At 39.1% G+C, this 26,998-nt stretch overlaps 1 protein-coding gene and 1 long non-coding RNA gene across 9 annotated transcripts in view; one reads left to right on the forward strand and one right to left on the reverse strand.

The window, feature by feature from the left end:
• Positions 1 to 26,998, reverse strand: part of WWOX (WW domain containing oxidoreductase) — a 472,482-nt gene that overhangs the window by 103,052 nt on the left and 342,432 nt on the right. The window lies entirely within an intron of this gene.
• The window catches only part of LOC126637792 (uncharacterized), a 49,382-nt gene continuing 31,882 nt past the window's right edge, over positions 9,499 to 26,998 (forward strand). For 3 of the 8 annotated variants that reach the window (XR_007628430.1, XR_007628429.1, XR_007628433.1), the window contains exon 1: positions 15,786 to 25,511. This is a non-coding gene — a long non-coding RNA (uncharacterized LOC126637792). Of the gene's footprint in view, positions 9,613 to 15,785; positions 25,525 to 26,998 lie in introns of those variants that run through there. The other 5 variants (XR_007628435.1, XR_007628436.1, XR_007628432.1 and 2 more) reach the window with 5 other exon arrangements.

The following is a 26,998-nucleotide window of genomic DNA, read 5'->3' on the forward strand; positions in this document are numbered from 1 at the left end:
TTCCGCAGTACTTTGTGGGGTGGCCTGTACTGAAACCTGTAGATGATGTGTCAGAATGTAAGTTATACAACACTAAAAGCAAGGATATTCTTCAACTGGATGTTTCAATACCTAATCTGAATTTATTGTGGTGGATGGAAGCAAAGAAAATGTTCAAGAGGACTCGGCATGGCCGAACTGGCAGACAGAGCAATTCATTTGCTATCTCATGTTAATTAGCTTTCCTAGTTATTCAGGGAATGGAGTACACTAGGAAAAAGTGGTAAGTTTGATGCTTTTCAAACTTGACTGAGATCACATCTTTCCAGCAGCAGCTGGCACTTCCAGGGGCACCATCATCCAGAGCAGGATGTAGCTGCACTGAATTTCCAACCTAAAGCCTTGGCTCTCTGCAGAGGAGCAACAGCAGGAGTGAGCAAAGGCCTCTGCAAGCAGATGCTCAGAGCCACAAGAAGGAAACACAGAAGTGGGAACCAAGTCTCTGCAATCAGTTATTCTAATCATGAATATTCACTGCAATGAAATTTTAAAAAAGCCTTTGATAGGAGACATTCAAAACAAGAAGCCTGAGAACAAAGATGGGTAAGGGAACTGAATGGGGATTCAGGAAGGCTGAACCTATTCTATTTCCAGCTCTGTCCGTGTTTCCCTATAAACACTTAGTTTCCCTATGCCTTCATGTGACCCCCTCTTTAAAGTGAGGATAATATTCATGCCACTAATGGACTCGGTTCAGGCATAATCCTCATGCAGGATCTGGAATATGAATCCCACTGTGCACTACGTGGCAACATCTGGCAAGAGGTCAGGTAGGTTTGGGGACCACTTATAAATGCTGGAGAGGGTTGGTTTGCTACCTGGACAGTAGGACAACAATATGCAAGTACAGGTTGGCTCATATTGATTGTGGAGTTTCCACAGTCAGTGAAATTCAATTTAATCAGTATATTGTGTCTCCTATCAACAGCACTCTCTAAACCTATAACAATGTGCTGCAGACAAAAGATCTGCTGAGTGTCTGAGGAATGTCCTTGTTGCCTATCAGTTAATGAACTGAAACCATGGTATAGCCAGGACTGGAAAACACTCTACCAAGCAACTGAGAATATTCTCAGAGCAGCTTCCTCCCACAAGGACTGAAGAGTAAAGGGCAGAGTTACAGATTTGGCCTTCTTTGGAGAGATGGTGTGGCACGTTGTAAGGAAGAATGGTTGGCACTCACTCAGCTCCTTTGTGGTGAAGCCCTGCAGAGGCATCTTAACCTGTCACAGCTAATGGGTTTTGCTACGGATGCCAAGGCATAACATGGTGAAAGCATTTGAAGAAAGAAGCATAAAAATATCTAAAGCATTGATAGTCTCAGGGGCAATTTAAAAAAAAAAAAATCCTTTTGTTTTCTTTTTTTCTTTTCTTTTTTTTTTGTCTGATTGAGTTTCAGAAGCCCTACAAACAGGAGAGGAGAGCAAAGTTAATGAAGGAGGAACAAAATAACTGAGGAGGAGAAAAAAATGTACTAGTTTTTTTAAGTAATACAAAATCATTACGAAGTCCCAGCTAGACATGCATTTTTAAACAATGGCTGTAATAACGGAAAATTAGGCTCCATGACTTATTCATAGGCTTCTGGTTAACACTGTTCTCCATCTCAGGTAGTTCACTTTATAAATAGCATCTTTAGGTGAGAGGCTATTGTTTTGGCCATGCAGTATGAAAAGTAACTGCCTGTTCTCGTGAATTGGAGCTTGTTTGTCTGCACTCTGTAACCACATCTGAAGATAGAGATTTCAGTGCAGAAATGGAGGAATTGCTTTTGTTTGGAAAGACAGAGAGAACCTCAAGCAATAAATATTGCAATTTCAAGTCTAAAACTGCAGTTGCCTGTTTGATATAGAAATCATAAAAATTTAAAGGAAGAAAACACTATTTGATGAGTCTACAATCTTTATACTTAAGGGATATTCAGAAGACCTATAAATCCTCAGTGGAATTAATAACTGAGACTCTTGAAAGCTCTAAAAGGAAATATTAAATATGCAAAATCTTGGTGAAAAGCATAATTAAGGCCATAAATGCCTAAAGGTTTAAAGGGCAGGCTACCTCTCTCAAAGATTTTCCAGTATAACATTTATATGGAAGTATAACACAATACATTTTTAAGCAGCATTCTATTTTACCTTTTTTGCACTATTTTTTATAATTTCCCTTCAGTGTTAAATAGTACATTTTAGAATACATTTTCCAAGATCTCCTGAATTAAATGGATGGTATGAAGGTCCACACTCTTGTGTTCTGTTATTAAAAGGTTAAAAATTTTCTCTCCTCCAACTTCCCAAAGTTAATAGTGTCTTCTGTGCAGGGTAACTGGCATTTACTTATAGGGCTGAGGTTTTTCCTTCTCTTTTGTCATTAACTTTTTTTCTCTGCTCTTCTAATATTCTCAGGTTGGCTCTTCTCCAATTTGAAGCACATTTTTTAGTTAAGGAGGAGGAAACCTCCAGCCCTGACACAAAAGTCCTGAGACCTACAATTGAGTCAGCCCATCTGTCAGTGGAAGGAAATCTTCCCTCCTTGGTTCCAAGAATTTCAGCATTTCCAATGAGTGCTTACAGGTGTATCTGTATGAGACCCATATGTATATTTATGTCATGTGAGCTCTCCTGAAAGCTCTCTTTTGAAACAAATACAGCAATATATCATATTGCTTACTGAATGAACAAGGACACTGCTTTCAACAGCCCTGAATACTTACACTTTAAGTATTTTAAAGACAATAGGTGCTTGGTATCAGGTGTCTTGCCTATGAGGTGCTTGTGTTTTATCAAGTGAAAGTATGCTCCCTGGATAAAAATCTTGATCTTCAAGTGGAGAGGAAAAGAATTGGGGTTTGGGGTTTTTTGGCTTTTTTTTTTTGCAATTACTTCTAGATGGAAAATATTTTCATTTTGTACAAAGTGACTTGCAGAAAAATAACCATTCATTATGGCACAACCTACACACAGTTTCCCCCCCCTCCTCCAAACTGGCACTTTTTCTGATGTTAACCCCACCCCATGTATTTGGAACACCTTCCCTCTTGGCAGGGATTTCTGTTTGCTTTTACATCTAAGCATTTCTGCTCACAGCAGGTTGTGAAGTAATGGAAGTTAATATCACACAATTCTGATAACCATCTTGCTTTTTCTTCCTCAGTTCCACTGTGACAGGAATTTAGGAGCTAAAATATGAAAAAAAAATAAATGAAGAAAAAAAAACCCCTCCTGGTAGATTTAAAGATTAGTTTTGTATCATTTGAAAGAAGTGATTCCAAGCCTCTCTTAGGTGGTTTCATTGCTTTGTAACTCAAGAGCCTGACAGAGTGAGGCAACTGAAGTGGAATAGAGATATTCACATGACAGAACTCGAGCAAGATGTAACAGGGCCCTTCCAATTCCATAAAGTGTAAAGCTGGGTTTTTTCTCCTGATATGATTACTCACTCTTTAGCCCAGCTTGTGCTTTTTGCCAGAGTCCTGGAAATGATCAAGTTGGAGACTTCAGTCCAAAACCATTCTTACTCTTCCACTCCTTTTGTGATGTTGTAATGCATATTTTGCACCAAAGACCAAATTTCAGGGTAATGAGAGAAGAAACAGGGCCATCCCAGCTCAAAGGTAGTTACAGACACTAATTTCCACAAATATTTAGATTACTCACAGTGTAAGTTTTATGAATGCTATATTGTAGCATAGAAAAACAAAATAAAAACAAAAATGAAGATATCAGCCACGAGGCAATTTTAAGCTGCATCCTTTCAAAGTAATTTTGTTGTGAGCATCACTAGGAAGCCTGCACTATGTCAAGACAGAAGAGATGATACGTTGGTCAATAAAGGCTTTGAAGAATGTCAGTCCTTTAACTGCCTGTTTTGTTGTCATAAATGCTCAGCTATGTATGTAAATATTATATATAAATGGCAACCAAACTCTTAAGAACTAATTTAGCCATGTAGGCACAGATGCCTAGGTAATACAGGAGTGTATAACTCTCTATGTATTAGGACTAAAAAAGATAATAATGGTACTGGATCTCATCAGAAGATGGGGAGAGCTCTCCCCTATGACCTTCCTAAAGATGGGAGGAATTTTATGTTGCCACTGGGGGATATTTCATGTTACACAGTAGTTATAATACCCTGGATCACTGGACTCTCACGACTATTTAATGCCAACAGGAGCCTGATTACCAGGTTGTTATTTTTCTTTGCACAGCTGCTGTTCTCCACATTTTATACATTCAACCATGAAGTGGTGAAACGGGACTCCCTGGACAACTTTTGAAGAACTGGGCTGTAAGTTTGTTTGCTGCTTCATGACACCTGCTGTTTGGGTATGTAGCTCCCAAGGTTTCCTTCAGCTATTTTCAAGCTTCGGTTTGCTCTTGGTCTGATTCAGAGCATGACTTAAAAATGCAAACTTGAGCAGCTCAGTTCCCCTTTTAATGGATGGCTGTTCATGCCTTAAACCATCCACGTTACCAGAGCACAGCTGACAGATTATCAGGCACAGAGATATGGGAGGCCACCCTGGGCCACAGGTTCAGAGCGTGTATGGGAAATATGGTGTTTCTGACATTCCTTTAAAAGGAAAAAGAAATATGTGGAAAAAAATAAGGGATTTTCGACACCCTTTTAAAATAAATAAAAAGGCAGTGAAACATCTGAGCTGCCTCAAACATGGCTCTGAAAACTGCAAAGGGATGAAACATGGGATATCTCCCAGCAAAGTCAACTCAATGGCACGTCAGATGGGGTGGCAAGAATATGATATATCAAGCTACTTTTTTCGTATTTATTCTTTTTTAAAAGAAGCCATCCTAGAGCATGCAATAGATATTTCTGACCAGGTATTCCTAATAAAAGCCACTGAACTGTCAGCTCAACTTTACTGCCTACAGCAAAACATGTCAGACAAGAATGATGCACATCACACTCTTCTGTGTACAAAAAAAACCCCCAACCCTAAATCCAAAACATTTACCAAAAATCCAACCACTATAAACCAGGATATAAACTGTTAATTTACCATTTTATCCTATTCTCATTTTTCCGAGAGACACAACTGAGAAAGTAAAAATAATCCTGACCGGATTCACAGATGAGGTGATAATTACATCCCTCCTACACAAAATCCAACTAACTAGAATTTCTTCATGGAAGGAAAAAAAAAAGTATACTTCCACTTCAACCCATAGGGCTGGTGTGTGATTATTCTGCAATTACTACAGAAGCTGGAGCAGGAAGTGTTACAATTCCTAATACATGGTGGGTCATAGATGTGCCTGTACCCCACTCTCCTCCTCTGGTCCCCACCAGCTCTGGTGGAAAGGCAGTGGGGTGCCACATGAAGAGAGCTCTCATCCCTCCCCTGCACACATTTTCTACCAATATACAGTCCACTCAACTCCCATTTCAGAACCAGCCCCAAGTGAGCTTCTCTCATTCTCTACCCATTTAATAAGCCTGACCTCCTGAGTTCTTTCCTGGTGCAAAGAATATAATTAATAAGCCACTCAATCCATCATATTGACCTGCATTATTTTAAATTAAAGGTAATGGCAGTAATGAAAAAAGGATTACAAGGTTAAAATATATGTACTTCATATCTTTGTACCACTTCTTTTTAGTCATACAGAGAAAATTTACATGAAAATATAGCTTTGCCACAGCAAATCTACAGCACATCACTAGGTACATACATCATCAAGGTCAAATACTTTGTCCTGTGCAAAACTTCTGGTACCTGATACTAACAGATCTCCAAAGGCATGCAACTGTGTTGTTATTCTTTGCACAGCTACCAACTCAATCATATCTCTAATTTTTTTTCCCTCCTGACACTCAGAAGTAGGAAGAGCATCTCTGTCATCAGGTAGGAACATTTTTGCTGTAGGTAGGGAAGCAATCCACATGAACCACAGCTTAGTGCTCAGCTTAAAAACGTACTCATGCTATTCAACATGGAAAAGGTTGTTGATGGCACATAAACAAAAGGCACAGGACAAGCCAAAACTAAAAATGACAAGCAACAAATCTGTGATGTATCTTCCCTCCTTAGGGAGCACTGATATAACAGACTTTGGAGAAATGTGTATATTCAACTGTTATAGAATAAATGTCTTCTCTTGTACAAATAATACTTCATAAATCCATCGCAGGAGTAGTTAATGTAAAGAGCCATCACAGGGCAATTGCTGGTAAAGGATTACTGAGGAAGCTGATGAAAAACCTCTCATGCCTGACATGGCCAATGATTCACTAACCCTTCAAATGCTTTCCCAGGTAGAGAACTACACCTTTACCAGCCTGGAAGCCCAAAGGCTAAGAGCAGCACCTCAGAGGATCACCTCATCCCCAGTGACCACTGCAGAGCTGACAGTCTCTAAATTACTGCCTGAAAAGCACTCCACGTGCCATCTGACAAAAGAATGAGGAGGGAAGGAGAAAACCCTACATATCATGTAGCATCATCCACTCCTCTGAGAAGGGTACAGTTAAACCTTTCCTTTCCTTAACCCACAGAACCGAATGAAAAATATATGACAACAAACAACCAGCAAACAGTTCCCCATCTATTATACAACTGAAATCATAAGGAATGAGCTGGTTGAAATAACAAATGAACTTGCAATTGCTTTGCTTCGCATAACTCCCATATGTTTTTAGATATGTTTTGAAAGACAACTTTTTTAGATTAATAAATGCCATGTGACACACTCGGTTCTTGTCCACTGAGGACTGGCCCAATCGGAGCTAAAAGCTTTTGCCACTTAGAATATGAATGGAGAACATCACGGCACAAATGGAAAAAAATATATGTTTATGGTTATGAGAATATGCAAATATGCTGCCTGGTCTCCATAATGTCCTTGCCATGCTCATAGAAGATTTGAATTCCTCACAGGGGGTTGAGTTTTACAGAGTAGAGGGTGAGGGAGGAAGGAAGCTGAAATGTCTTCCATGGGGAAGGCAATTCTATTCCATACCTTCTCTCCCTGACTCAGACAAAGTAGGACCTACCAATTGTTTTGTTGCCTGCTTCATAATACAGCTTATTATTGAAACCTCACAACTTGTCATAACTGAATTGCATGGATGCAACAGTTTTTATGTGGTGTTTAAAAAAAATTAAATCCTGAAATGGTCTTCACACTCTGCAATGCAATGTGTGGGTAAATATTAGATGAGGGTTAGGGAATGCTCTGCTTGGCCTGGGATACAGATCACACCCTCAGAAAAAAAAAGACTTTGGTACAGGAAAGCATAGGTTATGAAAAAGATCAGAGAAAAAAAAAAACTAAAGGAACAGGGAAAGTCTTAGTATCTCTCACACATTTGTTTTTATTTAAATTTTTATGATCTTTAAAAAACACCTTTTGAAAGAGACAGTATGTCTAAAATATTATTTTACTGCCAAGTCATCAGTGTCTGCTGTAACAGAGCAAAAAGAGGAGCAGATGAGAGCAGATAAACCCTACTTCATAGAAACGGGAAAACACAAAGATTAAATTCTGCATTAGAATGATTTTACACACAATATTTCTAGTATTCATTATACATTTAATTCCAAATGATGCAAGTATTTTGTTTTATGACCACTAAATACAATACAGTTCTGCAAGCCTACCTTCATTGCTTAAAAATCTCTGAGCCTCTTCTGTACTCATCATCAAGTGTCACTTGTCCCTCATAGAATAAATATGAAATTTTCAGCTAAACTACAGGAAATAATGACCACATCCAAACCATCTGTTAGAAAAAGAGAATGACTCAAACCAAAATGCTGAGAACAAGTGGAGACTACATGTAAAAATACATAACTTATCACTAGCACTTCTCTAAAACCATAAAAGCAGCAATCTGAGACTCAGTAAATGTATAAAGAAATAATCAATCTGGTTTTCTATGTTTAGAGCACAAAAAATATTAAAACATAGAGTCTCATCTTTGAGGCAGACCTAAACACAATAAGCTCTGACCAAAAAAAGAAACAAAACCAAACATATCCTTAAAACATACCATTGATAAGGCTTCTTCACAGCTGTTTTAACACATCTATTGAGATCTGTGGAGGACACTTTTTCTCTTTTTTTATTGCATATTTTTTCCAGCATTAAAGAAGTGAATGAAAGGAAAGCCACCAGACATCACAGAAGGAGAAGGAGGTGGTGTAGAGGGACTCCCCACTGGAAAACAACTAGTTGTGGGAAGGACTGAACTCCCGGGTGCTCAGTGAGCACGGGAACAAACCAGAGACTATAATTTTAAGGCTGATCCCATGTTATATGCCAATTTTGATTTCATAGAGGAAGCACCAACTATTTCAAAACCCGTATCACTTGGGAAGCTGATCCCACCCTGATCTGGAAGTATTTTACCAATGCCAGTATGCAAACACTAACAAATATTAAAAGCCGGTTTGTTGGTTTTGTCAGGGTTTTGTTTGTTTGTTTGGGTTAGTTGGTTGTTGGTTGGTTTTTTAAAGTGGGGAAATAAGGGCAAAAGAGGAGGTTAAGAAACTTTCTAAATATCACATGACAAATAAATGGCCACACAGAGCAAGGGGACAAGGAAGAACCGATCTGTAAGCAAGGCTGATACCCTGCAAGAGGTTCAGTGGTAAATTATTCCTCTGCATACTAGGTATGAACAGAAACTACATGATACAGAGTAGAAAGAGTGGACATTCATGAACAAGTAGCAAATTATTTGATTAAAAAAAGGCACTACTGAAAATTACCATGTTTGCCTATCTGTTTAATTCCTCTTTCAAAATTTGCTACCAGTTCTTAAAAAGAGTTTGCAAATGACAAACTGGAATTTACATTTCAGTTTATTTGTTTTTGAGATTTGCCACTCTTTCTCCCTTTTTTTTATGGCTTCCCAAAGCTGGAATTCACAAGCATTCTGAACGAAATCCCTTTGGGTCTTATCACTGGCATCAAAGGAAAACAAATGTCTGGGGGAAAAGGTTATTCTGGAAATCAGGTCTGTTGAAAGGAGCTGACACATTGCACAGTGATGCAGCTAGATTGGTTGTAGCTGTCACTTTACTATATCTTATAAAGGAATACAAAACTATATCTTAGCTATGGCAGTCAAAACAGGACTTCTTAAAAATAAATGGTCTTGAAAACCATTTGGCCAATTTATACGTCAATTAGGAAAGACTCTTACTCACTCTACACTTCTTATTTCACTAGTAAATAGCAGCTAGAATAATTTGGCTGAAGACTGATAACCAACTTCTGAAGGCTGAAGCATCAGAACTCAATCCTTTCTCCACGCTCAAGAATGCCTTTCCTTTAATGACCGCACTAGTTTTATTTCATAACATCTCTGCATGGGTTTTCTTGATGTATTTTTTCAATTTTTCCCTTCAGAGAGAAGATCACTATTAATTTAAGTAAGCTGGGAAGCAGTTCAGATGGATGGTTTTGGTTACTCTCCAGTGACACCCATGCAGTTTATTACATAAGCAGTTTACTGCAGTGAAGTCATTATGCTGCGTCCAGCTACAGAACAGCCTCTATTTGTTACAGCTCCTCAGCTTCTCTTTAACCACCTCCCTCCAAGCAGGTAAGTATGCTTTCTTGCTATAGCACACCTTTGCTTTACCATTTGTTTCCAGATGGCATTTCCTTTCTTTTCCTTTTTTCTTTTTTTTTCTTTTTAATTTTTGCTAATATACTGTAGATGATTACATAAGTGATTTATTACAGGAACCTTATTGTGTGAGGGGCAAAACTTGTTTAAAATAAATCCAACAGCTACAGTACTCCCTTAGGGCAAAATGTACTTCCCCTTAATTTCTCTACTGTGTATTACACACCATATAATTGCTTAAAACAGAAGCTACACGTACAAATTTTGCTTGGCACCAAATACCTGGCTTCAGAGAGTACACTCAAGTTACATGCTGTGTTTTGCTACAAATCCATTGCACCACCTAAAGTATTTCAAAGAGATCACTAATAGAAATATTTTGAACTACCTAAAATAAATCAGCAAGTAAGCAAACCACAGTATTTTGCTAAAGGTTATATTAAAATAAGCCACAGTGTTCCTGAAGGATATTTTATATGTGCCTGGCTTTAGCATTCCTCATGCCCTTTTTCCAATGCACTAAATAAAATCATGAGACAAACTTCAGAGATGGAAAATATCTGCTAGATCATTTAGACCATCCCAGTGCCAGTTCAGGATTGTTTCCTTTATTTTCTAGTGTTTTGTCAAACCTACTTTTAAATACGCTGTATGTTCCAAGTAATGAGATTTCCACTACTTTCCCCTGGGAAATACATTTATATAACAACTTTCTTCCCCAAGGATCCCCAAAGTGTTTTATAAAAATATACATACAAATCACTTCCCCACCGGAGTACAATCACTTATGAGGCACAGGGTGGCAGCCAGGAGGGAAATGATGCACAGTACTCTGCAAATTTATAGCAGAAGGGAAAATCCTGCCCAAGGACAGAGGGGCAAATCCCTATACTGATGACAGATGCCAGGAACTCATACACATCCACAGACAGCAAATAGAAGCATGTTTTCAACCTACACCTGCAAAAATGGGCTTGAGCACCTTCAAAGGCAAAGGCCATTTTGCTCAGATTTTTGAATGCACAGTCCCAAAGACTTGGAATAACTTAACAAAGCAAATATGTTATCCTGGTAGGAATGCCACAACAGGGACTATACTTCTGAAACAGCTTTTTTTGAGGACTGTGCTTAGGATCATTCCATCCAAGCATATACTGACAGAGATGTTAGGACAGTCTGTCCCTAAATCCCTGGCTGCTCCCAGATCTCACAAACCCATTCATAGCCCAGGTGTCATTTATGTAGTGCTTGATATTAGCAAAGCAAACACCATCCATAAATGCACTGGGCACTGCCTTTTTGTACCCCTGGGCAGCCAGGAGAGGAAGGGGAAATAGGAATCCAGGAGGAAGGGGTGATGGCTTGGTGCTGGCAGATTGTTGTGTTTGAGACCAAGTGCCGTTGCACATTAAAAGATCAGAAAATTATAAAGGCTAGGAAGCAAATAATGCCAGAAACTACATCATATTTGGAAGGTTAACAGTTTCCAAGTTCAAACCCCTTGGGTGGAGTTCAGGGATTTTCAGTGCAGATGGTTTGTAGGCAGAGGTTGAGGGTAATGAGAGGGTCAAACCTCATTATCAGCATTGTTTTAGCAACCTTTGCTCATCTTAGGGGGAAAATGAGAGGAAACAGGATAGCCTGTGCTCTGAATCTTCCTTCTGTTTGGTTTTGGGCATGAGAATTGTTAATAGACCTCCACTCTCCTTGCTCAATGCCAGTGCTCAGCTAGGAACTAGTGTTACATACAGGCCATAAGGTCCTTTCAAACCCATCTCATTCTACAATTCTATGAAAATGAACAGCAAGACATTCAGGGTGCTATTGAGTTGTAAACTATGACTGCTCCTATTTAGGGGTTAGAAAGTCTGCAGTGTGATAGAGCCAAGCAATATCATTTTCCATGGGAAGAGTCATGCAAATACCCACACCCTCAAAATTAATTTATTTACGTAGTTTTGGTTCCAAAGATCCTCCACCATGTGTATACTGAGAAGCTGCCCAGGCCAGACAAGCAGATGTTCTACAGACTTTGGATCCTGACAGCCCATTCTCCAACCATTTCTGACAGCTAAATAATCAACCAGTGCCAAAGCAGAATATTTAAATTAAGAGTTGCCAGAAATCAAATACCATGACTTTTTTTCTTAAGGAGTACAAAGATTTGAAAACCAGGAGAAGCAGCATCATCTGCTGCCAGATACACTTACATTCCCCCTCACACACAGTATGAATATGGTGAGTCCATTGTGGTTATTTATGTCATTAAATTAAACAGAGGTGATGAAGTATCCTGTGGAGGATTCTAAGCTATGCAAGCCATTACAGTGTTCCAACTGTACACATTCATATCCCATACTGTCTCATTGAAAACTTTATTTTTTTAAAAAAAAATCAAATTTCATGGCAAAGACATTGTCCAAATGCAGAAATCATGGCTTTTAGCTCAAAAAAACCCCAAAACCCCACAAACAAACAAAAAACAAAAACAAACAAACCAACAAACCCTCAAAATTTACCCATCAACAGAACAAAAAAAAACTTGCTACCAATCCAACTGATGAAAACTCCTTTTCTAATGCCTAATTTATAGGGATTAAATCTGCTTCCATAAAAAGGAGCATTTTCTAGATAAAATTATAAATGCGTTAAGTGGAAATAAGTTTATTTCCACTGGAGAATGCACAGCTACAGCACAGAAAAGATCATTCACTCTTCAGTCAATTTGGACTCAGAAGCGTAGAATCAGTAATGTTGGAAAAAAACTATTAAGACCATCAAGTCGAACCATCAACCCACCATGTTCACCACCAAACCACATCCCCAAGTGCCTGCCTTGCCTTGACTTCCTGCGTGGTGGACTGAGTGATGCCGAGCTGGTCATCCAGTACGTTTGTGCTCTTTAGGAATTTCACGGGAATTTTCACTGCACGGAAGAGCTGGGAAGAGGAGGGAACTCTTTGCTACTTTACCAGTATTTTGTCAGACAAGACCACTGCTCCCCACATTTTTGAACCCCCATGGCCTTCCATATTACCTGTAGGTGAAGAGCAAACTTCCCTCCAGTGCCTGCCAAATTAAATTGCAGCTCCCTGCAAGCCTCTGTGAACAGCTTCTGTGAGGCATAGTGCTCATAAACACCTCCCTGCAATTCACAGAGATCTCTTTAATAAATTAACAAAGCTGTCACAGAAGTATAAATGGGAAATCATTTTTTAAAATAGAACCATTTAAGATCACACAATTTCAGAAGCCTTTTGCAACATTTTATAATTCCTTTAGGCCACTGCAGGTCTCCTTTACACTTGTGACAATGCCCCTTTCAATTTGCATTTAAAAGACAGTAAATTGCAGGGTTCATAAACATTTTTATAGTGATTTATTGAAGACTAGAATGTCACTCCTGTTCTTCACACTTTAGCAGTCCTGGGAATCGGCTGCAGGGCTGTATGTGTAATCTTGCTTTACCCATAAACTATACAAGAACAAGCCAGTTCTGAAACCCATTATTTATTTATTTTTCTTGCTTAAAAGACATTTGTGGCACTATTTTACATCTATATTTATCTTTCAGTTATAAGATGACCCATTTTATTCAGCCTTCAAGTTATAACCAGGTTTCCACAATTTACAAAGTACTTGGTTTGCAAATTAGAACTGTTCAGAGACAGGATTGCATTATGCCAATGAACAAAGGATTCTTTCTCTTCTCTTTTTAATAAAACACACAAAATCCACAGACTATTGGATTTATTATCACCACTAGATAACTTTACCATACAGGAATGTACTGAGATTTTTTTTTTCTTTTTAATTTAAAACCCAAACCACAGAAATGCACTGTAAAACTTCAACTAGAGAATATTCTAAAGGTTCTGCTTCTCCAAAGACAAAAGCCGGGGAAAATGTTCATTGCAGTTGGACCTCTGATACTCCTATCCTCCTTCACAGGCAACAAAGTCACAAAAGAAGGTAAACAGTGCCAAGAAGTGTTTTTTATAAGGGCACTGTGATCTTTCCTGCATCCCAGTGGAGCTTTACCAGGGGGAATCTAGAAACCTCCCTGCACAAATAGCGTAGGGGGAAAAAAAAAAACAAAACAACAAAACACAAGAGGAGAGAGAAAGAAAAAAAAAAAAAAAAAGCCTGCACCTCATTTGCCCTTCCAGTGACCAGGAGGGAGTATTTCTTTCTACTTTTTTTTCACATTACAATAATGGCTTCACAGCTCTTGAAAAGAGCGCTAGTGCAACAGCAAATGGTGCATGACACGCTGAAGCCCTGGTCTTTGTCGCAACAGCTCCGCTCCAAAGAAAGTCCTTCCTTGCCTTCTTTTCCTTGCCATTAACTGTGATGAAATGAGTTTTTCCCCCTTTTGATTCCACCCCCCTCGCTGTCTATTACGGCCTGACCTGATTGCACTTATGCACAGATTATTTCATAGAGACATCCTTTTATTCAGGTTTGCGAGTTTGCCTGCAAGGTTATCTGTTCACAAAGCAACGCCTCATTCCTCGTGCTCATTTTTTTTTTGAAATCTGATCTCATTGATAAGAACAAGACCACTCGCATTGCATTTGTCAGATAAGTAGCTCCATGCCAGAGTAATAATTTTTTGTGACTATTGTCAGGGCTCCAGTTAAAATACATCAACCGATAAAAATGCAAGTATTGTAAAAATAACCTTGCATCAGAAGTGTTGGCCCTCCAGTTTTTCCAAGGCACATTATGTCCTTTCCCTTAATAACAATTTATTATAGGCAGAGCACCTTCTCTTTTTCACAAGAATTGTTTTTAAGAATTATTTTAAATATTCCTATTGCCTGTGCTGCCATTGGTAGCACTGAACTTGAAAGGAAATAAATAAGTGGAGGATCAATGTTGCACTGATTGGTTGAATTGGGTTTTGATTAATTTTAATCAAATGGTTTGCTCAGTTCTGATACGCGACCGTTCCCAGCAATAACAAACAGATAAATCTCATCACCAGCACACACCGAGCAGCAGCACGGGGAGGATGCGGTCAGAGCTGCAGTTCAGCACGTGTGATCCAACATTAAGGAGACTTTGGGATCACCGGGAAGCTGATTATCTTCAAGTTTGTTTGTGAGAGAACGCTCTGCCCCAGCGCGGCTAAGCTAAACCCGAAGGGGCAGCAGCAGAAGCAAACACTCAGAGGTCAAAGCCACGGGAAGGGGGAATAAAACAGCCCGGACAGGGAACCTGGCTTTCTGCATCACCTTGTCACAGAAAGCCACAGAGGCACCTGCTCACCTGGAGAGCAGAGCAACGTTTTATGTAAATATTAGCAAAAAAAAAAAAAGAAAAAAAAAAGCGAAGGCGAGAGGAGCACTGCTGCTCCCTTTTATTCCTTTCCTCTCCAGCAGCTCCACCGTGCCGGTGGCAGCCGCACAAAGGAGCGCTGACGGGCCGGGAGCCGGCGCGGGGTTGGCAGGCGGGAGCCGCATTGAGCAGCCCAGGGCCCCGTGTCGGTCTCGGCGCGATGCTGCCGCACACGCGGGCCTGCAGCTGATAACACTGTAATAGTCCTCCTTTGAGGACCGGGGCTCCTGTGTGCTGATTACCCATTTATCACACCTGGCAGCCCTGCTGAACTATAATTACTCTTCTCTTATCCTGCTGCACTGTCATGTCCGAGAGGAGAAGAGAGGCAAAGGCTCCTGCTAATGACACATTACCCTCTTGACAAGCACTTGAAGGTTTTATTGTAAATATTCAAGATATAAAACATCTGAGATTCCCTTTTTAATTATAAAAAGCAATTTTCCGTGCCTCCCTTTTCGCCCCCTCCACCGCCACCAATAGTAAAGTTTGGGCGCCGTTATCCTCCGCTTGCCGCAAACAAACCCATTTTCCTTTGTCGCGTTAACTCGTTGCTGGGAGGGAACTCCGGTATCTCGGGGAAATTATCAAATGTAACGCCTGGAAAACGGGCCATTTGAGCATGCGCCGCTCTCCTACAAAAGTTGCATTGCTGCCCCAAAAGAGGGGGAAATGTGCATTTATATTAAAAAATTAGGAAGGGGGTGGGGGGGTGAGGGGGCGGAGGAGAGAAAAAAGTCTTGAGCAAATGGGCAGTGAGGGAGCCCCTCATTGGGTGACTCTGGGGAGATGTGTCTCTTAATGAGAGGAAAGGCCTTCCATGAACTAAAAATGAAAGGATGTGAGTTGCTGTGGTGAGTCCAGCCTATTTGTGGGTCTCCAGATGGAGGGCTATGAAGCCAAAGACTTTTTTCCCCCTCTGCTCTCGCTATCAGCTGTGAGTTGTAGAGGTTACAGAAGCCATGAGATTCCCCCAAAGAGTAGGGAATCCTAAACACTGTGACATAATGTGATGTGATGTGATGTGATGTGGAGGACTAACAACCTGGGCAAATCTTTAATCTGAGATACACAAGAGAGTCATTAATACTCCAGCCTCTGTAATGATGATGCCAAGCATTATTTTCCTAAAATGGGAGCAAACAAAGATGTGTTTCTTGGGCCATCCTGCAACCTGAGCTTCTTCCACCTGGTTTTCCCTTTCCTATCAATAGACTGTGTCCTTCTGCCACATTTATCAGCAGTGAGGTGGGAGGACCAACCAAAAATTCCAGAAAAGGCAAGCAGCCAAACATCTAATAATACTTTTTAAAGCACCAGAAAAACATAATCTAAATATATAATTGACAGAGAAGAGCACCTTGGAATAAGAGCACTAAAAGCACAGATCTGCCACCTAAACCTTGACAACTGCACTTTTGCTGGTTCACCTCCAATGTGCTGGTGGAGCCGAATCATTAGATACCAATAATTAGATTTCTGTACATTAAGACCTGCCTTTAGATGTTCTCCTCCTCGCTTATGTGGTTTTTTCATACACTGCTTTTATGTGTTCCTTTTAGCATTATGCACAAGTCAGACTCATTCTGACAACACATGCAACATTACAAAGAGATGTTGTAAAATAAACTCAGAAAAATGGAAGAATGCTTTTTTTTTTTTCAATATTATGATTAGAAACTGGTAGAAGAACCAGTGTTCAGGTCCATGTGAGGTTAGGGACAATTCATGATTAGTTTTAAGTCTAATGGCCAAAAATTCTACAAGGTTCCCAGGAGCCTTACGTTCCAGTTGAGAATGTCAGCATGAGAGGAGGTCTTCAGAGTAATCACAGGTTTTCAATTCTGGAACCTTGGAGTTTATAAACTCAGCCAGGATCTAAATGTTAGTGCCTGACTTAAGCCCTTCAGACAGGGGAGTCCTTCTGTTATAGGAGACTGATACCTGGTTACAGATGAAAGTACTGATTTCCTATTTAATACAAATAGCTGACACTTATAGTACTAAGAATATGGCTACTCAATGACACAGCTGTGTTTTAGCAGTTTGAAGGTGCAGTCTCTTCATTGCCTGCACTCATACTGGCATACAGTGCTCTAGAAGACAAGCACAGCAGAAATCCTGGAAATCTTGGAACTTGCTTAACCTATACTATTTTTTGCTCAAGCAACTTGATAGGTAGGCTGATTTCACTGTCAGCTAAAAAAAACCCAAACAAACCACAAAAACTAACAGATAGCAAAAAAGCTATTGAAAAAATTAAGCTGAAAATTGAAACGAATCCATGGATGTACATCCAGAAGTCCATCGAGAAAACCAAATTGCAATGCGTAACAACAGGGGGTCTGAAAGCATTTCAGAGGGATCTGAGGGAAGACAGGGTACTGCACAAAGAGGATCCATTGGACATCACACCCCAAACCTTTGCATTACACTTCTGAGTAGCTGCAGTCTGCTTATACTTGGCTGATTTACTTATCTTCCTTGAATTCTAGGAGTTGCCCACAGTGAGAGGAAAGATTAAGTGACAGATACAGGGGCCATCCATCAGAAATTGGTGCTTTGGGTTCTTGCCTAGTTTGCTTAACAAGTGTAATGGCTTTGATGGCCACCCTGACAAGACTAGGCATGGGTTCCTTGTCAGGAGCAAAGCAACACATCGGTGATGGCCAGGCAGCAGCAGTACATGACATGCTGCTGTGGAAATTGCAAACATTTAATGAACATAAACGTCCTGCCAAATAGACATACACGAGGATGGAAAACAGCAGTAATAAAAGTCACTCAGACTCACCCATAACAACTCAAAGCTACGCTTGGAGCATGCACATGATTTAAAAAATGGATGCAGCAGCTATTTTCTAAAAAATCTAAAATGGATTTGTGTATACTACTGACTGCTCTGCAAAATACATTGAGATAATTAGATAAAAGTTATTGAGTGCTCTTAGAGGTGAATGAGTTGAATTAATATTAGGCTACAAATTACTGAACCCCCCAAATGCCCAATCTTGGTACACTGTGGTTCCTACTTTGGGGTGAAACAGTCATCAGCGTTTCAAATGCTCTTAGCAGAAGGCACTGCAGCGGGTCAGGCTGAAAACGACCATTTTCTCCATCTTTTCACAACGATTTGAGGTTCCCAGACTGAAATATTAACAGCCTTGCTGAACCAGAATTATTCCGCTTCCCTCGCTTCCTGCCTGCTTCTGTCAGAAAGCCACGGAGCATACAATGGCAGCGCACAGCTAACCATATAATTGATAACTCCCCAGTCTATTCACTGTGGGAATCTGTCAGTTAAAGCCTAAAGACACACACACACACGCTATGAAAATGAACTTACATAAGTCTCCCTGTGAACTGAATGCAGCCAACATTTTGATGTTTAATTGGCTGGGTCCGGTTTACCAGCGCACACATGTATTCCAGGAGCGGCTCGCTGTACTCGGGCTCTTCCTGACAGATCTATTTAGTCAAAAGGAGGTGTATTTTTCCCCAGGTAATTGCTCAGAACCATGCTTCCAAAGTCAAACTGATTCAAACTTTGCTTATTCACTCTTTGCAGACACGCAAGTGGGGACTATTTGAAAGCAAATGAAAAATCCATAGATCAATGTGCGGAGCCTTTCCTACACAGTGCCACGGAGGGAGTCTATTTCAAACAGGGCTGGTTGTCAGCGGCAGTTACTGCCAGCATCTTTTTAAATATACATCTTTCAGAGCAATACAGGTCTTTGAGATAATGAAAGATTTGCAACTGCTATATTATCCACCAAGAAGAGATACATACACTCAAATTGGGCATACTCCCACACGTAGGTTCCTGCTAAGTAGGAGGAAAAAAAGAAATAATTGACAGTTATTCAACTATTTGTGAATATTTTCTACCTAGACTTATTCCTCTAATTAATAGGATGTGTCTGATAAAGTGTGATTGTTAGAGACTTTTTCCTGTGGGCTTGGTGGTTGGATGTGAAAGCATTTGGAAGTCATTTCCCTATATCTGACGTGGCATACAACCCCAAATTATTCATTTTGCACCTCTTTGGCTTCAAGTCAACAACTTCAAAAAGGCTGAGACTGTGTCATCACATATATGTCACAGAGACTATGGATAAAACTTGTGTTTTACTTGCCTACAGAGCAGAATGGGTTCTAGGTCTTTCTACTGCCAAAACAAATATCTACTCGGAATTTCCTCAAGTCTAGACATGAATTTCACCAATTTAGGCAATCAAGACATATTTGGCTTTCTTCTCTCCCTCCCCTCAAGACTACAAAGAAATTGAATGATTTCCAGAGATTTCTGGTCTTTCCCAAATCATTACTCAAAATCATTCTGACGAGGAGGCTTCAGCACTTGTGCTACTCAAGGAAGGACACCAGCTTGTGAAAAATTTAATTGCAGGGGGAGATAAAGACCATCAGCATCCTTATTAGCACTGTCCAGCACGTTTGCACCACAACATCCACAAGCAGCTTCCTCCTCCCCCAGCTGCTTGGATCAGGATGGCACCCCCACTGTGCTGACAATACTTTTTATAACTGGTAGTTTTTAAAGGTACCGAAACATGGTCAGAGAACACCTTCAACTGTACTGGGGAAGGGAAACACTCATAACCTCTTCTTCACCCCCTGGGTTACAATCCCTTATGGTTTCTTGGTTGTAGATGTTACTGTCAAATTTTCCTACCGTACCCCATCAACTTCCATCCAGGGTTTTAAAAAGATGGCACCGTGACACATCTGGGGGAGAGCACCCTGACTACAGGGAAGGATCATCTATGTATTCCCAGAATTAAAGCACTTCTTCCTGACACCATTCCCAGAGTGCACCTTCAAGCCCTTCCTTTTCCAAGACAATTATCCAAAGGACTAAGTGCCCCCTCACAGCTTCACACCTTCACCTTCACCTCCTGGAACACCACACGCTTCAGAACCTGCAGGGCCTGCTTACAGTTCACATAAACACAGGAATATTTTTCCAATTTACGTCTTCTTTTTCTCTTCTGAAAATATAAGCTAATGGAAAAAAATATTTTCACAAGTTATTACTACACATTAACGATAAAACTAGGGAGCATTAGTTCCAGAAGGGCACATTTTCAGTAATGATGAAGAAGGACATATAAATTACCACCACAGAGCTTCACAGGTCCATTTCTGGGCCAACCATGATTAAATTAACTACAAAAAGACACTTGACACCACCAGCGTAACACTTGACTGAATTTGGGACTCGTGTAGGGATCTCACTGAAAACTAGGACGTTAAACAAACCACTTGTGCAATATTAACCACATTCATGCGTATTATTTAATGCAGTGGGGTGCTTATTACATTGTTAATGTTTCAACAAAACAAAATAAATTGTGCCTTCATCTCCATCCATGGCTCTTGTAACAAACTGGAGTTTTTTCCAAATGCATGGCCTTGAAAAAATAAACTCAAGCTTTTCACTGAACTAGTTTTTAAGAAGGCATAGCTTGTTTTAGAGATTCCAGCTATTAGTCACTTAACATTTATAATTATTTGATTCATCAGATAGTCATAATTCACCACCTGATCTGGAAGCTGGTTAATCAACTGACTGTTTTATTCCTAAGTATTTCAGTATATTTGACCAAATTCAATGAATGACTACTTTATCAATTCCTTTTGTTAACAGGCTGGTTTCTTCATTGGGCTTAATTTAATTTGATTTCACTGTAACAGCTGACATATGGGGAGATTAAAAAAATCTAGGGTACCTCTGCACAAAAGCAACTTCTTGGAAGCAGGATAAAGACATCCAGAGAACTATGTTTTCTGCCTAATTTTTTTTTTTGCCTCTGAAAAAACAAAGCCACTTGAAAGAAGAAAGTTAAGAGTAAATTAATTGCTTAACAAACCATAAAAAAACATAGAAAAGAACTAAAAAGAGAATAGGGACATTCAAACTAGTGAAAATTCAGGTCTATTTTTAATAATTGGAGTTCTTAGGGGCATAAGAATTATATATCAGTTTAAAAGCATGAGTAATGTTTTGAACTTTACAGCAAAAGAATAAAAAGTCTCTATCAATTCTTTTCTCCCCTGGAAAAATAATTTCCCCTCAAAGGCCACATGCTTCCCATAACATGTTTTCAGAACTGAACACTCAGAGTTGAAAACTTTCATGCACAGAGCAAAAGGCTCAGGGGAAAAAAAAAAAGAAAAGCCACCACCCCATCCCAGAAATAAACCTGCCATTGCCATACCCTTGTGAGACCGTAGGATAATAAAACCTCATTGTTTTTTGTTTATCAGATGATATAAGTTATGAATTTTTAAAGGAGTGTCTTTTACAGCAGACAGGTTATTTCTGTAGGCTAATTTTTCATAGCCACTTTGCATTGAAACCTCCAGCTTCATGAAGATGATATTTCTAGAACAATTCTATTTTTCTTCTTTTATCACCTTAGTAGTCTTTTCCCAGCTGTATCCACAGGGGAATGGAAATACCCAATTGCAAACGTGACAGCGCTGACTTCTGCAAAGTAGCTTAATTACTCATTACGAGATTCCATCAACAGAAGCTCCGGTCTGTGGTTTTGTAATAAGTGCTGTTATCTTTCCTTGGATTTTCATTCCTTCACAAAGGGGGATATGGCAGTGCTTTCCACATCCACATTTTATACGGAGAGGAATGAGAGAATTTTAATGCATGAATTTGATGTCATTAACAATGCTGACAGCTGTTTAATCCCAGAGGAAACAACAGCTGAGTCCCAACTGCACCAACAAAAAAAAAATTAAAAAAAGTAAAATAAAATAAATTAACTCTTCAGTGCATCTCACTAGAGTTACAGTATGAATCAAATGTTTCACACCCTGACTACATTTTTTTGTCAATTATTTAGTTACAGAATCCGTAACCTTGACTGATAACAAAAACAAAAGCTACTCCATCCTGACTGCTAGACTTGAGTTCATAGAACAGATTTAATAAATGGTCCTGTTCTAAATTTCCTGTTAATTAAAATTAAATCCTACCTCAATCACAAAGTGAAATAAACCAGCACAACAACAACAATAATAATAAGTATAAATATGGGTGAAGCTGAGCTCCTGAAAAATAACATAGATTAATCCGAAAGGGGTGGTATAAAAACTACATTTAAAATGGATCCTCCAGTAGAAGTAAAAAATACAACACATGTTATGCTGCAACTCTGTTACCATTTAATTTAAAATAGGAGGTTTAGATACGAGCCAATGACAGCAAATTTGCTTTTGTTCTGTTCCTCCACACACATGCCCACACTACAAGGACTTTTTAAGGGTATGGAATGAAAAGGAGTATTTATAACATGTATATTTAGAATATGTACACACACTTCTTTAATCCATCTATTTTTTCATTGGCTATGGCATCGTTTCCCATGTCCATATTTTTTTTTGAGTTTTGCCACTGACTTCAATATTAAAAGACACAGGCGAGAGCTGATTAAGACATATCTTTACAATCCACAGTCCTCGTGTAACAGATAAAGCTTCATAAGCCCTGCCTTGGGAAGGCTCCCACTCATTTAGAACACTAGACTTTAAACAGATGTCTAAAAGTATTCATGTTATAAACAGCAACATTATATGAATTTAAATCTCGCTCTTTGTCTGACCATCCTCTCTTCAATAGCAGCTGTTTCCCTTCATCTGGGAGAGGGGGCTGCCTTCGTGGCTCACCCAGGGCTCCCCTTTCCCGGGGACGTGGCCACCCCTCTCCTCCCACGTCCGATCCCTGATCCCAGGGAGGGCTCTGGGGGACTGAGATGTCCGAGTGTGACAGCACAAGTCGGACGAGCTTTGAGGTCTGGGAGAAGCAGCGTGTCAGCAGGTTGATGAACTTGAAATCCCGGCATCATGAAGAATGCAAAGGTCTCCCCATTAGACTAAACGAGGCGACTTCGGGCACGGAAAATGTGCTACTCAAATACCTCATAACAAGACAGGCAGTCATATTTTCTTGCAGTTAATACGGCAGAGGGGGAGGGGAAAACAGATTTTTACCTTTTGATGTTCGGAAACAGTTCATTCTCAATAGGGGAATATTATGTGACAAATGTGCCAGACTTCTTTTTTTTTGTGGTAATATTGCTCTTTGCAAATGGCACACATCCAATCCAATTGAATGTAATAAAATGAAACAATCTGTGCCATCTTCAATGGGTTTAATCTATACCATGTTAATGAATCCTTAAACAGACGTGCATGATGTTTTCCTGAAATACATGTAGTTATACTGTGCTCAGTATACTTGTCAGCTTGAAAATAATTTCTGCTTGAGAGACCACCTGCTATCATCATCCTATTTAGAAGCAGCTCATATTTATTTGGAAAAAGAGAAATAATAGTTAAATAAAGAAGTGACTTCTCTTTACCCAAGCAAGGACAGTAAAATGGCTTGGATCCTCTCTGCACACTCAGGGATAATTTTTTTCCTTTGCACCAGCTGCTTCCAAAAATTTCTGGTATATTTGTACTAATACAGCAATAGGCAAATGCTGCTTATTCTCAACTAGCAGGAAATGGGGGAACACCATTTCCATTCTGATAAGCTAAAACATTAGAGTTGAAAAGATGAAGTGAGTTATGTGACAGGTTTCAGACATTATGCCATATGGGTTTCATTACAGTGTATCATATAATTTTAAGTTATTAAATATGCCAGAAAAGCATACTTGTACTTGATGAAACACCCAAATACTAAGTATACAGTATATTTTTTCTCCTATTTAGACTTTGCAAATGTAACAAAGAAATATTATGCTTCTACTCCCTGGCATTTATTTGCTGTAAAGATGGAGGAAAGTAGATCAACTTTTCCTAAAAAGACACCTAAAACAAACCATATTTTTCTGGCAAATGCCGTTAGCAAAACCACTACTTTTCACCCACAAAGATATAAAGGAATCAATCCATAAGGTTGTGAGAAACTGGATGAGCACCAGAATACAATGTATAAAAGGACACCTAAAGAATATTCAGCACATAAACCCAAAAATCCACAAACTCACCAACTATCTGCCCAAACTGAGGTGCATGACTTGTCCAACCGACTGTGTGATGCTAATGGGATGATATTTAGGTTAATTTTGAATTTATGTGATTTTCTGGTTTAATAACACAAGTGTAAAAGGGTGAAGTTTACCATCATGCAGAGGAATCAAGAAATACAATTTTCACTCTTTACTGCAATAGAATATTTTTTAAAAAAAAGAGACAGGAGGAGACAGAATGGAATAGCTACATGCCAGGGGAATATTTGCATGCCAGTTACTCATGTGCTAATCTGAACCACGAACTTTAGAAAGTAAATTTTACCAAGGTACAATAAGAGTTTTTCTATTTCATAAATAAGCACATTTAGGCCACATACTCGATAAAAATGTAATTTGCAGACTATATGTTGTGGGTTTTCTTACTTTTACTGGACTAGAATGTCATCATGTACAGAACTGACATTGATTTGAACATCATCAGGGAAAAACAAGTTTTGCAATGATGAGGAATCCGTAACTGATACTGGCCACCAAACCTCAGACATTTACTCTTCTCCTTGACGTATAACATAAATTTTATACCAGCTTGCTGTTGTGATCAGGTTCATCTCATTCTACATATATAGATGATCTTCAGTTTCTTTTGGCAGGAAAGCCCCTCCTACTTGACAGCAGAGGTGACAGCACTTAATAGATGGCCAGATGATTTTCCTTTCTGAGCAGGAGAATTTGCTCCCTTTTTATACCCTCATATTTGTGTATAACTCTAAAGGTGGAGAGAACTAACTCGATGTCATAAGAAAATTCCAGCTGGGAAGATACTACAGGAGCAGTGGGGTAGAGCCTATGTGCTGGTGTTCTCACTGAACAATTCTACGTGACAGAATTTTTATGCTCAGCCTTAACATGTTAACTGCAATAGGGGTTTTTTTGGTGAAAAATAAGTTTTTTGGGTTTTTTTTTTCCTCTCTTTAAGAGGATGATTGCTCACCTCTATAATGGGTTGCTGCCACAACACGTTTTACATCAAGTTATCTTAAGAAACCACATGGAAATGTCAGTTGTGTTACTGCTAAGTGGCATTTCTGATACAGCACATCCGAGTAGCTGGACCTCAGAGACTTTGCTAATTTGTTTTCTGGTGTAATTCCAAGTGTTGGTTTTTAAAGTGAGAAATGCTTTATTGTGTTTTCTGTGGTGACTTTTACAGAATCCTTCTGTGTGTGTTCAAAGGTGGAAGCTGAGGCTACTGAACCCTGGAGCTGACAATGCCTTCATCTGCATGACTGGGAGTAAGGTTATTGTCACTACAGAAACTCTTCCTTCCCCCCACATAAAGTCTTATTTTTACAGGGCCACGAAAACCCAAATCTAAATCCACACTTCCTCTCAGCTCACGATGGAAAGATTAAAAGCATCAGCAGAGCCATCAAGAGGTGACACTGTGGATCATCACAACCCTGGAGACATCCCTGGGACATCGAATTTCTCGCCAAGGGGTTGTAGGTAGTAAAAGACAGTACGTTTATTTTCAGGATTCAGCATTTCAAAGGATGAGAAGAAACCTTGAATTAAGAAGACAAAGTCTCCTAATTTATGGCAACAAATAGAAACACAAAAAATAGAGGAGAAATACTCATAAATCTCGTAAAGTTCTAACATAACGTCAAACACTCAGATACTTTCTTAAACCTATCAAACACTAAGCAATGGGACAGAAATCTATGATGCGGTTTTAGTAGATTTTAATAATCTTCTCTTCCAGACAGGATTAAAATAACCAGATGTACTTTTTTTTTTGTTGCAGTTTTACATTTCTAATACTATTCTGGTGCAAACTAAACAGACACATTGCATAAACATGCAATAACTTGAAGGTGCCTCTTCAACATCACCAACTGAATATGTACTTTTAAAAGTTTGTTCCTACTAAATGCAGAACAATTTTCCCTTACTTCCTAAGCAACAGTGATTGCTCCTGCTCGCTGTTCCCTTCTGCATTCCTCAGTTTTGCTAATTACCAGTAAATTCAGCAGAGTTGCATCTCATTTCAGGAATTCTTTGAGTATCAGAGATTATTTCTGGTCGGGAATGACAGAAAGCACACTGTACAAAACATTTCTGCATCAGTAATGGAATATTTTACAAAGAATAATTCATATTATTTTAAATAGGGAAAAGAAGTCCTGGGATTTTGATGAGAAGGATCTAGAAGAGAGAATGCTGGCAATGCTGAAAATTCAGGCTGTCAGCAGAGGTCACAGAAAGGGACTCTCAAATTTGTCTAAATCTTAAACATGCTACAACCCATCAAGTATAGGATTCTAAAACGAAAAATAAAATGACACCAAATCTTAATGCAACTGTTGTAGAAGGGAAAGTCAATTGACTTTCAATTCATGGATACCAATATTCATCCAAGATCCACTCTTTTAAAGGGTGGTAGACTTAAAAGAATATTTCTGTGACTGTGTTGAATGTCTTATTCAACTTACTTTAAAACTGTGCAAAGGAATGATAATTTGAAAAATCAGACTAAATTGGGGGGTGCTACAGGTTCTATTGAAAAGTGGTTTTAAATTATTTCAGAATCATAAAATCTTTCCATAGAGAGTGCTTTGAAATTGCAAATTAAATATAGAGCTTCTGTGAACTGTATCCATTTTTCCTGGAAGGATAGATTTCCATGGGGGTTCATACTATCTTTTTTTGTCTAGTTACACTGGCTAATAATGCAGTGAATTTGCAGTAATAGAGTAAATGTTATTTTGATGACATTATCTGATTAAATTAAAGATGACATTAAAAGGACCATTTCAATAGGAATCAAAACCTCAAAAAGCAACTGTGGTTGAACACTCAGTCAGTCAGTCCCAGTTTTAAAAGGACAACACAGTATTTCACTCATCTAAGGATTAGTGATGGACTGAAAAAATAAATTCAGATGACATTTGACTTTCATAAAGGTGTCTTCAAACTATGAAAAAGTAATG

This window comes from Myiozetetes cayanensis, unplaced genomic scaffold (assembly GCF_022539395.1).
Source record: "Myiozetetes cayanensis isolate MyiCay16 unplaced genomic scaffold, myiCay2020 scf16, whole genome shotgun sequence".
Classification (NCBI taxonomy): domain Eukaryota; kingdom Metazoa; phylum Chordata; class Aves; order Passeriformes; family Tyrannidae; genus Myiozetetes; species Myiozetetes cayanensis.